General features: G+C 38.9%; 1 protein-coding gene across 2 annotated transcripts in view; it reads right to left on the bottom strand.

Annotated features, from left to right (window-relative positions):
* Positions 1–12,236, bottom strand: part of SORBS1 (sorbin and SH3 domain containing 1) — a 4,096,285-nt gene extending 4,084,049 nt beyond the window's left edge. For both annotated transcript variants that reach the window (XM_044056121.1, XM_044056122.1), the window contains exon 1: positions 12,109–12,236. The gene's annotated coding sequence lies outside the window, so the exon portion shown is untranslated. The remainder of the gene's footprint in view (positions 1–12,108) is intronic.
* Between the last annotated feature and the right edge of the window lie 2,836 nt (positions 12,237–15,072).

Genomic DNA, 15,072 nt, shown 5'->3' with positions numbered 1-15,072 from the left:
CCAAGACTGGTACGGACAGAAAGATGATGTTCACGATTACTGGACAGGACAATGAGTGCTTACTGTCCTGCATCTGCTCACCATTCGAGCAGCTCATTTGGCATAAAGGAATAAAGCCCCAAGGCAATCTGATTTCAATTAGTGGTCCAAGCACCTGCTGGTACTGACCTGGGAGTGGGGGGGGTGGTGATAAGGCTTTGTCTTCCATTTCTCTGAGGGGGAAATGACATGCCAGTGGAGTAAGGCCATTCCATGCAGCCTCAGTGGTGACTGAGAGAATGGGGTGATCTGGCAGATGGAGTCATCCCAGAGCCAAATGTAGATTTTCTTAATGCTGTCCCTCATTGATCACTTAGCCAACAAAACACTAGTACAAAAAAGTTGTAGGGTCTAACCTCATTAATCCAAATCCATCTGAGCTGTAGTGGCAACTTACAGCTTGCTCTACTCTCATGGCACTACCTCATCACCATCCTGAGCCAAAGGAGCTTGGTGACTTCTGCCTAGGAAAGCTAAACCTAAGTAAATGGAGGCCGGCGACTCCTGCCTGGAGAGGTTAATCTCTGGTGAATGTTGCACTGAGAATACTCTTGTGGATTGAGACAGAAAGAGCCCAAAGTAGTTATGCAGCAAAAAACTTGACTCAAAATGCACCACAGCATAATCATTTGTTAACCATTCCTTCCAAGAGTATTAACATTGTCTGGACAGATTGTCATTCTTAAGGGATGCAAAAGTTAACTATCAGAGCAGGCCCTTTTCTTAATTAAAAAGGAAATTGATTTAATCTCAGTGAAAAACATACAATGTTCTTCCTTTTGCAAACTCTGGACAAAACACCTGTCTTTTAATGTTTCTGATGCTTACAGTTCCCTACACCAGCAGATCTGAATATTCCTCCCATCTCAATTCAATTATATTTGTCTTGCTTCAAATTTGAATTTATTTCTCATCAGTTTCTTTCTGATTCAGAAATACAGTTGTATAAATAAGCTTACCATAATAGTAGATGCTCGAATGATCACTGTTGCAGTAGCCTTAGCTATATTGGTTATATCATGCCAAGGATATAGCAGCCAGCCGGCTAACAAAGTATCACAGCACCTTCCATATACCCAAAACTGTCAGGCAGCTCAAGATGAGCTGACAAAAAGACAAGTTTTGGTGCCATACCCTTCAGAGCTTTCCTGCCAACAGAGAGAGGGAGATAGCCCTCAAAGGATAATGCTTGGAATAAGAAAGTGTCCACACTCTGGCATAAAAAAACTCACATCAAAAAACAAGGGGGATGGAGGGAGGGAGTGGCTACTGTAGCAATGATCATTCAAACATGTACAGTTATGCTAAATTTACTTGTACAATTGTACTATGTTCATCATATTGAGGACTGCTGCAGTAGCCTTAGCCAAATGCATAGATTACCCTAGCTTACTACACTGGAAGGTGGAAGGAGTCCAGAAGCCTTTGGAAAATGGCCCTAGTAAAGCCTGACCTGGACATAAAGCAGTTATCAACTTTATAGTATTTTGTACAAGTACGTACAGAGGACCATGTACCAGCTTCTAGAATACATCTAGAATCCAACCCCCTTTCCAAAAAGCTATAGATGAAGCCAAGGCCCTGGTAGAGTGGGCCTTCACCCTTCATGGAATATTTTTTATGGTGAGTATAACAAAAGGCAATAGCCTTAGACAACCATTTGAAAATGGTCTCTTTTGATACAGGCTGTTCCTTCTTCTCTTCACAGAAAATGAACAAGTGATCTGAAAATCTAAAAGATTTAATTCTCTCAAGATAGTACCCGACTTGTCTCTGGATATCCAAGGTATGGAGTATCCATTCTCCCTCAGTTTTAAGTTCAGTAAAGAAAACTGGGAGATGGTTACTTTAGTTTAAAGTAAACTCAGATACTAGTTTAGGCATAAAAGAAGGATGAGTTCTCAAAGAAACCCTGTCCATGTGCAAAATGTGATAGGGTTGACTCACCATAAGAACTTGCAACTCAGATACTGTTCTTGCAGAGGTCAGAGCAATCAATAGAACTGTTTTCCATGTTAAGAACCTCACATCAGCTAGGTTAACTGGTTCAAATGGAGCAAGTGCTAACTTCTCTAATACACAAGCAAGATCCCAAGGAAGGGCCACAAGTTTACTTGGAGGCCCCTTGCGCAAAATCATTTTCAAAAACATTTTGAAATCAGACTGCATTGATAGAGGAGGATCCATGGGGAGACATGATGAAATGGCTGATAAATGAGCCTTGACAGTGGAATGAGAAAAGCCATAGGATATAACTTACACAAGTATTGTAAAAACAGAGAACAACTAGCCCTGAATGGGTGCTGGTTATGTTGCTGCCACCAATTAGAAAACCTTTTGCCATTTGCTAATATGTGATTTTCTAGTAGCAGACTTCCTTACCTCCATTAGTACCTGCTGCACATCCTAAGAAAACAGGTGCCTAAAGGAATTAAGATCCTATCATCCAGACAGTCAGCTAAAGTTGATTGATGTTGGGGATGTTGGAGGTGTACCAAACTTCCCTGCTCTTGTGTGAGTAGGTCCAGTCAGTGAGGAAGCTTTTGGTAATAGCCCCTGGACATTTCCAAAAGAAGGGAAAACCACAGTTGCCTGAGCCAGAAGGGAGGTCAGCTGCAGGTGGGTGACTCTGCTGTGGCCGTTTGTTATCTTCAGACACTTATCTTTTCCCTGGGTCATTCTGGTGTATCATCACAAGGGTTATCCACATCTTCTGTGACTGTTGGGGTCTCCTTAGTGGACAAGGGACAGCTACTCTAATTGGTCCTGGGAGAGGGAACAGTGAAGACTTCCCTGTTCTGTCAGAATGATGTGCCCATCCCTGGGGAAGCTGCTGCTTCTTCCATTAGGAAAAATGGGGCCAACTATGCAACTATCAAAAAGAAAGAGGAAACTAAGCATGTGTGTACTTCTCCTCCTCATATTTACTGGGCTTGGCTTAGACTTTAATTCAGGCTATTGATCCTTCTTTTGCAGTAGTTTCTTGTAAAGGAAAAAGAGGGATTCCTCTTTTCCTAAAAAGATTCAAGATTCTTAATCTAAATAGGAAGATGCAGGGACTCATACAGGGTGTTTTTCTCAAACATCTTATTCAGACTTAGAGAAGAGCTCAGTGCCTGACTCTCCCTGTGGGGTTTTCTCTGAGACTATTGCTAGAATGTGCTAGTGTTTTCAGTGGAAGAACACTGAGGTTTCTCAGTCCCTTAAAAAGTACTATGAATTGTTGCAGAAGAAATTTCCAGAACCTACACCCATTCCTGTTGTTTTGTCTGCTTTAGAGTATATGCGTGTTACTATCTGCAATTTCCCAGTTTTTATACACTGTTCCAAAATCTGATCCAGCAGCTATGGCTTTAATTAATCCCAGTGCTGCTGAGCACTTTAATTCCAATCTTTCTGATAAGGATAGGAAAATTATTGATAAGTATGGGAAAAACAGCACACTTTTGCAACTTTGATTTTTACGATTTTAAATTGTTCGGCTCATATGATAAATATATTCTGACTAATTGTGAAAGTATGAGAAATGTTTTATCTGCAGTTTGTTGTTGTTAGAAAAAATCTGCTTTAAAAAATTTAACTTCTAATTTAGCTTCTTTTACTGCACAGGTCACTACTAACTGTTAATAGTGTGCATATGACTCTGTTGATACATCTTCCAGGGTTATGGTCACCGGTACTGTTTTGAGGAGGTTTGCATGGCTGCTTTCTCAGAACCACCCAGATGATGTTACAATGAGATTTATATTTCCCCTCTGGATAGAGATTTAGTTTGTGACTCCTCCATTGCAGAGGTGATCAGAAAGTATGAAAAAAGGGGTAAGCTGACCCAGGGATCCTCTAAGATTTTTCAGCTCTGCTTTTCTAACTTTCTAAGAGATTCTCTAACTCCTCATCCAGTTTTCGCAAAAAGCTGAATAAACAGTCTCAACAAAATACAAGCAAATAGACGTTTAAGAAAAAATGGCAATGAGATTTCAAAAAGAAGCCTCGAATCTCCCACAACCAAGGACAGTCCAACAAGTCTGAATGACTATTTAAGAGGCCTTGTGATCCCCTCCCACCCTGGCCCCTTTTTTTTCTTTCAGAAAGTTTGAATCTCTATTTTCTTCTATGACAACAGTTTCAGACAAATGGGGTTCTGAAGATCTTTTTTTGAGGTTACAGATAGCTTATTTTCAGGAAGTCATACCTCATCCTCTAGACCAGACTCTTGTTTCCACCAGTTCTTCATCACATGCTGTCATAATAAACAATAGTATCAGTGTGAAAGGGCTTTTATTCAAAGATGTTCGTAGTGCTAAAGAAAGGAAATGCTTGGAAGACCAGCACTGAACCTTTCTTAACTAAACCTGCTTGTGATACTGCCCAAATTCAAAATTATGTCACTTCACAACTTGTTACCTCTTGTTCCTCTTTAGAGTTTCCTGGTAACACTAGACTTAAAAAATGGTTTATCATTGCATCCTTATTCATCCATATTTCAGACATTTCTTAAGATTTTGTGAATCTGGATCACAGTATCTGTTCTCTGCCTTACCCTTTGGACTATCCACTGCACCAAGAGTATTTGCAAGGTGTCTAGCTCTAGTTGTAGCTTATTGCAGGCTACAGGGAATCCACGTTTCCATTTTAGATGACTTGCTTATCTTTGCAGAGTCTTTTTCAAAGTGTCAGGACTTTCCTAGTTAGGTGAAAGATCTCTTACACAAGCAGGGACTCTAAGATAACATTCAAAAATCTTTATTGACTCCTTCACACAAGATTATGCTCCTGGGATGTCAACTAGACACCTCAGTTCAAGGAGTTTTTTTAGGCAAAAATAGATCTACATCTAGATATATTTTTAAGGGTTTCCACTTAAACTTCAGTAGCTGTGAGGGAATACCTCAGGATTTTTGATCTCAGGGTTTCTGTGATTCTCATGATATCCCTAGCAAAACTCCAAATGAGAAAGATACAGTGGTATCTGAAGTCTCTTTGGTCCCAGCACCAACACCCCAGGTCTCCCCTTTTCCCTCCATGTTCCAAAGCAATCAGTCACCACAGATGCCTTGGACTTGTTTTGGGAACAGTTTCAGGAGGGCTAAAAGTGTAGGTGTGTGGGACATCATGAACAGATGCAAGCATAATATTATCAAAGAGATGATTGCCCTGGTCACGGCACTCAACTATCTGAATCATCTTTGGTCCCTGGGCCCTCTTCAAGTTGTTTCATACAATATGACAGTCATAGGGTACATCAACAGACAAGCAAGATCCAGGTCATACCCTCTTTGCAGAGTAGTTATGTTAGCTTGGGATATATCTTCACAGTACAGTCTCACTCTGCAAGTATCCTACATACTGTCAGATGAAAACTATGTGGCAGATATGCTGAGCAGGACCAGGGCAGACCCTCATGAAAGGAAACTAAATCAAAGAATCTTCCAATATTTTATCCAGCTCTAGGGAGTTCCTCAAGTAAACTTCTTTGTCTCCTCTCTGAGCAATCAATTGGCAAGGTCCTCTTACAGGACTCCATGCAAGAGGACCTGGAAAACAGATACCTATTCTTTTCCTTGGGCAGGAATGTTTCTGTATGCTTTTCCACCCTTTCCACTAATATCCAGGGTACTTCTGAAGATTTGGTAATTTATTCCATGGTCAAGTGGGAAATGGTGCCTCTTTCCTTGGGGAAGATAAGCAGTTAATGCCACTAGAAACAAGTCTTTAAGATATTTTTTTCACAGAAAAACACAGTAAAATATACTTTTAAACACTTTACCAGTCCCCAAAAATAAAATAAACACAATTTTTTCACAAAAATGTTTTTCATTTATTTTACCCAGCCTTTATACTGACAGAAAAAGAGTGCTCACATTAAAATGTATGATTCAATATTATGACAGTCCATTAAAACACAAAACTCCTAGCTTTAAAATAATTTTCCTAAAGAGGAAACTGATAAGACAAAGAATATTTAGAAAATGGAAGTTTTTCTCACAAAGTGAACTTATCATCAAGCCAACTGTTGATCCTCAAAAGCCTTAGAGGAAAGTAATCTTTGGTGACAGTAAAGTTCTGAAGAGCTTGGCAGCTATTATCTTTTGGTGAGCTCAGCTTGAGCTGCCTGACAGTTTGGAAGTGTAGAAAAGTGTCCTGAATCTTTGTAAGCTGCCTGGCTATTATATCCTTAGCAGGATATAACCCATATAGCTAAGGCTACTGCAGTAGTGATTAATATGATAACATTATTTACTAGTGGAAATAGAAAGAAAGTTACTGACATTAGTTTTTGTTGTTAACCAGTATGATTCTTTTTGACATTAGTTTTTGTTGTTAAGTATGGTTCTTTAAAAACATGTGAACTCAAAATGCCTGCCCATTAAACTGATCTATTCTTAGGCAGTAGAAGGCCTTGTTTGTGATATCAGGGTGATAGTCTCAGCTGCAGTTTATATCTGAGGAATAGTATATGCATTATATATAAAGCACTGAGGACTGAAATTCACCCTCATCAAATATATGTGACAGTAAATAAACTAAGGCAAACTCTGGAAATGTATGCCTAAAAAGCATTTCAAAAACAGTCTTAGTTTCTATCGTTTTATTCACCAGTGTTTATTAATATCTGGCACATGCTTCCATTAACCATTATAGCTCTGATTAGTAGCAATGCAATTTAACACAAAATGAGTACAAAATACAAATGTCCATACTGTATATACAATGTCAATACTCTCATCATAGCAAGTTTACATTGGAGTCAGTATAAAACCATTTGATCTTTGTTATTAAAACCAGGCTGCACAAACACTACTGAGCTGTTGCTCCTGCTCTTTTATTTTGGTCTGCTTTAGGTTAGGGATGATTAATGTCCTGATGCTCAGCCTACTCACCACATTGTGTTGCTGCCCCACATCCATCCATCTGTAATCCCTTTTTCCCCAGTTTTGTACTTGGCCACTACAAGAACACATTTATAGGTAGCTGTATCCCCTGTTCTCTCTAATGTGGGGGCTTTCAAAAGATACTACAGTTAAGGCCACACAAGTTCAAAGAAAAGGGAAATACATTTATTCCCTTTTCCCTAAGTTAGCACAGTCTTTAAGGCGCTAGATTTAGAGATTAGGGTGTGTGGGTTGAGCCATTACACCAGGGGATGCACATTGCAAAAAACATTTCCTTTCAAACTGTACTTGTTGAAACATGCCACTGGTCTACCAAGCAGCAGTAAGCTTGCCTGCCATAGGTAGTGTACAATATACCCCTTCCTTTTTTGATAAGGATGTGCAATAGTATTCTAAAATCACATGTCCTACTGCATGTTCAGACACATTGATTTCTGTGTAACTTTTTCTTTGGTTTCCCATACACTTGTAATCTTTACACTGCGTTGCAATGTAGTGCACTGAATTTATTAAGCATATTAGGTACCCGTCATATAATATTTAATTCTTATATATATATATATATATATATATATATATATATATATATATATATATATATATATATATAAATATATGTGGGTGTGCAATCTTTGTTAAAGTGCTACTGTGCAGTTTTACTAACAATTTACATAGTCTCCTGTGCAAATGTTGTATACTTACCAAGTCCAGTCCTCAGATATGATACATGCCCAACAGAACATGTGGCACTGCCTATACCGCATTGCCTATTTCCTCACTTTTGATGTTTTAATGTTTTCACTGTCAGCCTGCATTGTAGACTATTTCATTTTTTTTTACCTCTTCTCATTTTTTTGTTTCTGCGATCACTTAACTTTATTCCATACAAACCCTTCTTATGTAGGCTAGTGTTCCTCACTATTTCCTATGTACTCTTTCTCCTTTATTCCTAACATTTTCACCCCAAGGATTCCCTAAAGCCTTCATTATGATACCTCTGCTTATAGTATAACATGTATACGCATATAGTCTCTTTACAAACGTTTTGTTTTTGACCCTATATGTGCATCTTGACCCTATATGTGCATCTTTGTTCATATTTATTTACTTAATTCACAGTTTTACTGATGCTGCTGTTGCTGTCTCTAGCCAGTCCATGTCATCAACTTGTTTTATTCTACAGAGATTAAAGAGGGTACTTAAATATGTGAGAGAGCATTTTCTGTCTGTTTGTCCAAACAAATATATTTACATCATTACCAGGTTTCTGATCTCCGCCCCCTCATCTCTCTCTTTTAGCTCTGTCCTTCCCTCACGGATATTCTATACCGCACTCTCATTTTCGATTTTTATGATACATTACTTTCTGCCTTCTACAGCACCAGCGTTTCTTCTAATCTCTGGTAACAAGCCTTGCACCTTGGTTATCCCCAAATGTTTCACCATTTGCCAGATACATTCCTAGATGGTGGGAATGCTAGTACCAAACTTCCAAAAAACAGTGAAACTGGAAGTAGTGCCTTACCATACCATTCTTGTAGGACATGAGTTCAATGCCTCTCTACAGTAGAAAGCACACACAATGTAGTAAGTACGTAAGCAGTTCAACAATCCTGTGTTTGTTGATAATTTGCTACCCACTATTTCCCTGTCCTACACTACAGGTCACTGGAAAAGAGGGTTATGAAGACAACCTCCTCCTGGAATTAAAGAAAGAAAGATGGATATCACTCACTCTCATCCTCAGTCCCCAGTGGTATTGTAAGGATCATTGCACCTATAAATTACCAGATGTGCACCATTACACTCTTGTCTGCATATGTATCTATTGTGATCCCTACTGAGGCTCTTTATACCATATGTAATTCCATACTAAGCAAAAAAAACAAAAAAAAAACAGTAACAATAAAAATGCCTCCACTACCTCTACCAAATCACACACCTCTACACTATATAACCAGCTAACTTTGATGTTATGCGTATATCACCTCTCAGTGGGCCTTCATTCGAGGGGGAGGGGGATCATAAAAACAGCTCCTTATATCTAATACTTAGTCATTAGGCTGTAAGGTTACATCTATTTGTGTGCCATTCTGCTAGGTGGTGCATCTTCAGGATAAGCAAACTGTAACTCTGCAAATCTGGTACATCCCTTAATTCCTTTTCATTTTATGTTAGCAACAGTGAACTTCAAAGTTTAGCTGCTGATCTTATAACTTCATGTACTTCAAATGTATGCATTTTATGTGTTTTAGTGTGTGATTTCCATCTTAATGGTTTTCATTTCTGTGCTCTTCTCTCTTTTCTTGTCTGCAGTTCATAGGCTAATTCTTTTCACAGATATGTTACAGATTGGTGTTAACAGAACATGCTAGAAGTTGAGTGTGACTAATATGTCTACCTAATCTGTTTATTGCTTGGTAAGTGGATATTTGGAAGGACACAGAGAAGGACCATTCTTTAATCATGACCAAGCCAAGGGTACATAAATGCAGAATGTTAGCGGACAGCATATAAGTACAATGAGTTATTACAGGCAGTAAGTGAAGGACATAAAACATATTTATATTTAAACATCAAACAATATATGCAAATCCAGCAATACACCTTATACAAGTAATACATAATGCAACCTTCCTACCACATGATAGCAAAAGGAGTGCGATGATTCATTCGGAGATGTTAACAAATAACATTCATTCACACAGCTGACAGTCTCCATACAGATGTTAAAGAAGAAAGCAGAGACAAGGAAGTAAAGGAACACATTCAAAACTTATTTGATTGCCTGAAAAAATAAGCTTCTATATCCTGTAAGTAAGCAGAAAGAGTACATGAAATAACCAGTGGGGAAATAAAGCTAACTGGAAAGGTAAAGCAATAAAGTTTCGATTAAGAAAGAAGGCTATAAATAGAAATTGGGTATAATATAATGGAGTACAGTGTTAAGTTAGCAAGTTATGTAAGTTAGCAAGGATACTGAGAGACTGAGCACATAGAGACTAGTTAGAAATTCATATAGTCACATTTACATTTAGGTTCATTAGGGTATCGGTCTCCTGAAACCTGCCATTGAGCAACTGTTACTCACTGTAAAAAACAGTCTCCTACCTTCTGTAAATGGAGCATGAGTTGCTAGGCTTTGCCTTCTCAGCACCTGCAGCTACTGATAAGTGATGGTGCCCTGCTGCTCAATAATGTCTCAGAATGCTATCCTGATTTGATCTAAGACAATGCAAAATTCTGTTCTCGTACCAAGCTTTTTTTGTGTAAATACGTGGGTTCTAAGTTTAAATACAGAATATTTTTCTAACATAACTAATTACTAATTTAATTTACATATTTTAGATCTTAAGAGCTACTCCCTCCCTTACAATAGTTCATTTCATTTTCCCCAATGCCATTTTAGATGTTTAATTATTCAGTTTATGCTTTTTTAGCTTTTTTGTATGCTCTGTCAGAAATATTAAGGTATTCCAGTTGTATCCACCAGCAAAGAGAAAACAGACTTGTCATTCCTGGAGTGACAGGGTAATGACTTCAGCATATCACATGCTCTTTCCTTAATGCTTGTATTGAATGCCTGCAGCATCTTCTTTACTGCTACATGACCTTTCAGTCCCACATGTCTAGACTAAGGAATGTGTATGTTGATTCTACTCACCATACCTGCCTCCCCAAGAAGAAGAGCTATCTTGTCACATGCTCAAAACTTTTCACCACCCTACCAGTGACTAAAGTTCATTCTTCAGCCCCGATCCATAATGTTATGGGATGACATTATTGACTCTACACCAGCTGGACATCTGACTCTTGACACTATCATTCTAATATTTCTCAGTACAAAGTTGGCTTCTGGATATGAATTATTTTGCACTGGAAATAACAAAAAAAAAAAAAACCTCAGTAGTGAATTTATATCCAACACAGTATAATGCAATGGGACCTCAACATTTATATCCATCACCTTGAAATACCAGCCTGGCCAGAAGTGACTAAGGTGGATTATTCTAGAACACTTGCTATGCTGTACCTAGACAATTCCACAAAAGTGGAAAATACTGCATTATGGAAAGGTTTTCTTTTTGTATATAGTACACATAGTAAAGAATATTACCCACTGTTGCTTTTTTCCTGATAAGTGATTTTTTTCAGGGGAGGTGAATGATGAAAATTCATTGCAGTAACAAACCACTTCAAATATTAATTTTGCCTTCTTGGACGCATGACGTGAAGCATCATGAAAACCTCTAATTTTTAAAGCTATACTAAACATAAAGCCTGTTTTCTTTTACTTTCCTGAGCTCAGACAGCTTATACAATTACTGAAATCTAACAGTGAGCTGCACACAGGATGAACAATATTTTTCATTTGTAGGAATTCTGAGTAATGTCTGTTATACAGATCTTTATGCATCATAGTTTCAGCACCTTCCATAACAGTGGTTGAACTTTAATGAATCTGGTTTAAATAAATTGTTGGAACAGGGAGAAAGTCTAGTAACCTTTATGAGATAATTCTCCACATAAATGTAATACACAGTAGAGTGCGTACTACACAGTGCAGGGTGCCTAGACTGCTGACTTGGTAATTACATTATCTGAAACCACTGATGAAAGAACTGCTGTAATGTACACCCTTGTGTTCTCAGTTCCCTTCTCCAAATGACCCAGTCATATGCTTCTCGCTGATTTTAACAGAAGTGCTCAGCATGCAAATGCATGCTTATCACATCAAGTTGGCATAGCACATTTAAACAGAATGCATCATTATAAAACTAATAGATTCAGGCAGACTACAGTGGGATGTGACTTCACTTATTAATATGCAAAGCCAAGGAGCATTGCCATTTAATACACAGATATACAGTGGTCAACATTTTGTCTTAAGTTGATTCTGTTCAAACAGACCACCTAGAAAGTTCCCTTGTTTTCTTTTACTTGACAGGTGCAAAAAAAATATTGTGTGACAACTCACTGAACAACATGCCAGCCTTAAATGACACAGTTTTTTCTCACTGCTAACATGCAACATATGCTAGTTACTGCATCAACATGGAGTCTTGCAAAACACTGCTCTGCAGAGTTTTACTGCCATAAATGTCAAACCAGAGAGCTGGAAAATTAAAAGACTTTTCCCTGACAAAAGGTATAATAATATACAGTTGGATCCTACCTTAGCAATGGAAGTGTTGCTCCTTGTAATGCGGACTGCGTGGTTCAGTTTGCTGATGTGTTTTTCTGTAACAGAAAGGCCCGACTTCACTGAAGCCTAACCATCCAGCCAATCATCTGTGTATTTCCTCCCACTTCATTAGGATGTACTTGGGAGCATCCAATCTGACACAGCTTGGATGCCTGGCTTACATTTATATTTTTTTGTCAACTACAGAAACAAAACCAAGAGGTAAAGTGGAATATGTCGGAGCCTAAGAGAAAAAGTCCTTAGAATACAGGTTGTATTTCTTCTGCTTAAAAGCCGTCTTTGGAAAGTTCATACACAGCAAAAAAACAGAAAAGGAAAGCTTAAAGGTGCAGTGGCTGTTTTGCTGAATACAACATTACTCCTTTAGAAATTTCTTACCCCACACTGTAGTCTTTTATCCACAGAAGTTTTAATTATGTATATCCATCATTTACCATCAAATGTTAACATTAGTGTGCATTTTGTTTCGAAGGCTTGCACCTTACTTTTGAGAATACTTACTTCCAAAACTTGAAGTGCTTCTATATACATAATAGCTAGATCAGTATGCTATTGACATTTGTTTCTTCTGGAGATTAGCTACAGGTTGTCAGTAAAATCTTAAAGCATTGTAAACTAGTTTCATTGTTTATTACACAAGCAACAAAATACAGGTGATCGATGCTGGCATGTTGAATACAAACTTAACATAAATTCAACTGAATAAAAGAAGAACCAATCACAAATTTAAAACAAATAGATTCCTTTTGCATCTGATTAACCAAACCTCTGCTACTGAATTCAAACACACTTTGACTGCATAGTGTCAGTGGTATAGACAGGTTTTTTTAAGGTATGCTGTACGACTGAGTTTAGAGGCAGGGCAGGGTTAGGGTTAGCAGACAGGATGGCTTCTCATTCCTGCTCAACCTTAGTAATGTGTGCTAACCCTGACCCTGTCCATAATCACAGCCATACATCTTACCTTAGGAAACAATGTTTCCAGAACACTATGACTACACAAGATTCTCATGCACACATCACATATACCAACACACATGCACAGCACTAAATATATCCCCTTCCCTAGCCCTTACTCCAGTCTTAACCCACAAAGACGTATGCATGTGCATGCACATGCATGCATACAAAGAAACACACACACAAACATACACAGACACAAATACATACTCCCATCCCTAATGATGAAACTTTTGGTATAACTAAAAGTAGCACTGAAGGAGACAAATAACTGGTCAGTTTTTCTGAATTCCTTAGTCCTGTGAAGGTAAAAATGTAATTGCCTATGTACATCAAGAAGATGAAGGGTGTCTTCACTTTTATTTTCAAAACTGGGGAAGAAAACTGGTAAACTGATGACCAGATTGATACTGGTTTCAGAGGCACTTTTTGGTAGAAACAAAGGATTTGTATATAAAGTAACTCCGTCCTTGTGAAAGACCAAATATGGTGGTTTGGAGGACAATGCTTGTAGTTCCGAAACTCGTCTTGCAGAAGTTATAGCTATCAGGTTTGGAGGAGGTCTAAGTAAGAAAGTACCTTTAAGAAAAGCTTTACATATTTTTGATGATGCTAAAGGGGAAGCATTATCACCAATGTGATAGTTAGAAATGGCTGATAACTGGACTTTAATAGTAGAAAAACTCATTGAAGGTTTATGAAAAAATATCAAGATTTTTCAGACTGGGGAGGAAAGCCTAGAATGTCTAGCCATCATCAGAATTGGAGAAACCATGCAGTCAACTTGAGGCTTGCAATATCTGGGTGAACTTGGCCTGATGGTTGAGACTGGAGGTATGGACTGGGATCCAGCGTCCAATAGGGAAATACTAGATGAGACCAAAGGAAGGGAAACCATACTTGTCAAGGTCAGAAGAGGGAAATGAGGATCACTCTGCCTTTCAGCTGAAGTGCTTTCTGAAATAATTTGGGGATGAGAGGCAGAGGAGGGTAGGCATAAAGGAGAACAGAGGGCCAAACATGGACTAGAGCATCTCTTGGTGACTGTCCCTGAGGAGGGATAAGGACAAAGAAGCTGCTGCATTTACTGTCGAAGGGGAATGGAAAGAGGTTGCAGCAAGGCTAACCCCACCTGTGGAAGATCCGATTTGCCACTGATTCTTTGAGAGACCAATCATGAGGCATGAGGATGGTCCTGCTGAGTTTGTCTACTAGAATGTTGGATTTCCCCGTACCCAACGTACCCAATGTACCCAACACTCTACTCATAGGTGACTCTATAGTCAGGCACACTGATGTTCCACTCACCAGCCTAAACAAGGAGAAAGTTACTGTCAGCTGCCTGTTGGGTGCCAGGATCCACCACATAATGCACGCACTCAGGTCACTCCATAACAAGTACAAATATGACTCTGTCATTTGTTTATGTTGGTGTGAATGACCTGAGATGTACCTCCCTGGACTACATGAAAAGAGACATGGAGGAGCTCTCTGATCTTGTAGCCCAGGCAGGTATGACCCTAGCCCTGAGTAGTATCCTGCCATCACCCAGAATGATACCACAGTACAAGGACAAAATGATAGACTTCAACAATTGGCTAAGCTTCTGGTGTCATTCTAAGGGGATCCAGTATCTGTCTTCCTGGGATGACATGATCGACAGACCACGATGCTTTGCCACAGATGGCCTGCACCTGTCACCATTGGAATTCTGGATACTGGCTAAGGCTCTTGCCACCCCTATAGTGCCTTTTTTAGGCAAGGTTCAAATGACAAATTCACCACCTTAACAGGTACAAGCAAGCAAAATCTGAGGATAATGCTACTCAATGCTAGAAGTCTAAGCCTCAAAATGCATTCACTCAAGACAATCCTTAAAAGGGAGAACATTGGCATCTGTGCAGTGACAGAGACCTGGTTCAAGGCTCCAGAGAGCACCCCTGCATTACTAGGCTATAATTCATACCACACCTT

The sequence above is a fragment of the Protopterus annectens genome, chromosome 14.part0, assembly GCF_019279795.1.
Source record: "Protopterus annectens isolate FY-2018-M chromosome 14.part0, PAN1.0, whole genome shotgun sequence".
Classification (NCBI taxonomy): Eukaryota; Metazoa; Chordata; order Ceratodontiformes; family Protopteridae; genus Protopterus; species Protopterus annectens.
The sequence above is the reverse complement of the archived record's forward strand: the minus strand, read 5'-3'. Positions and strand labels throughout refer to the sequence as shown.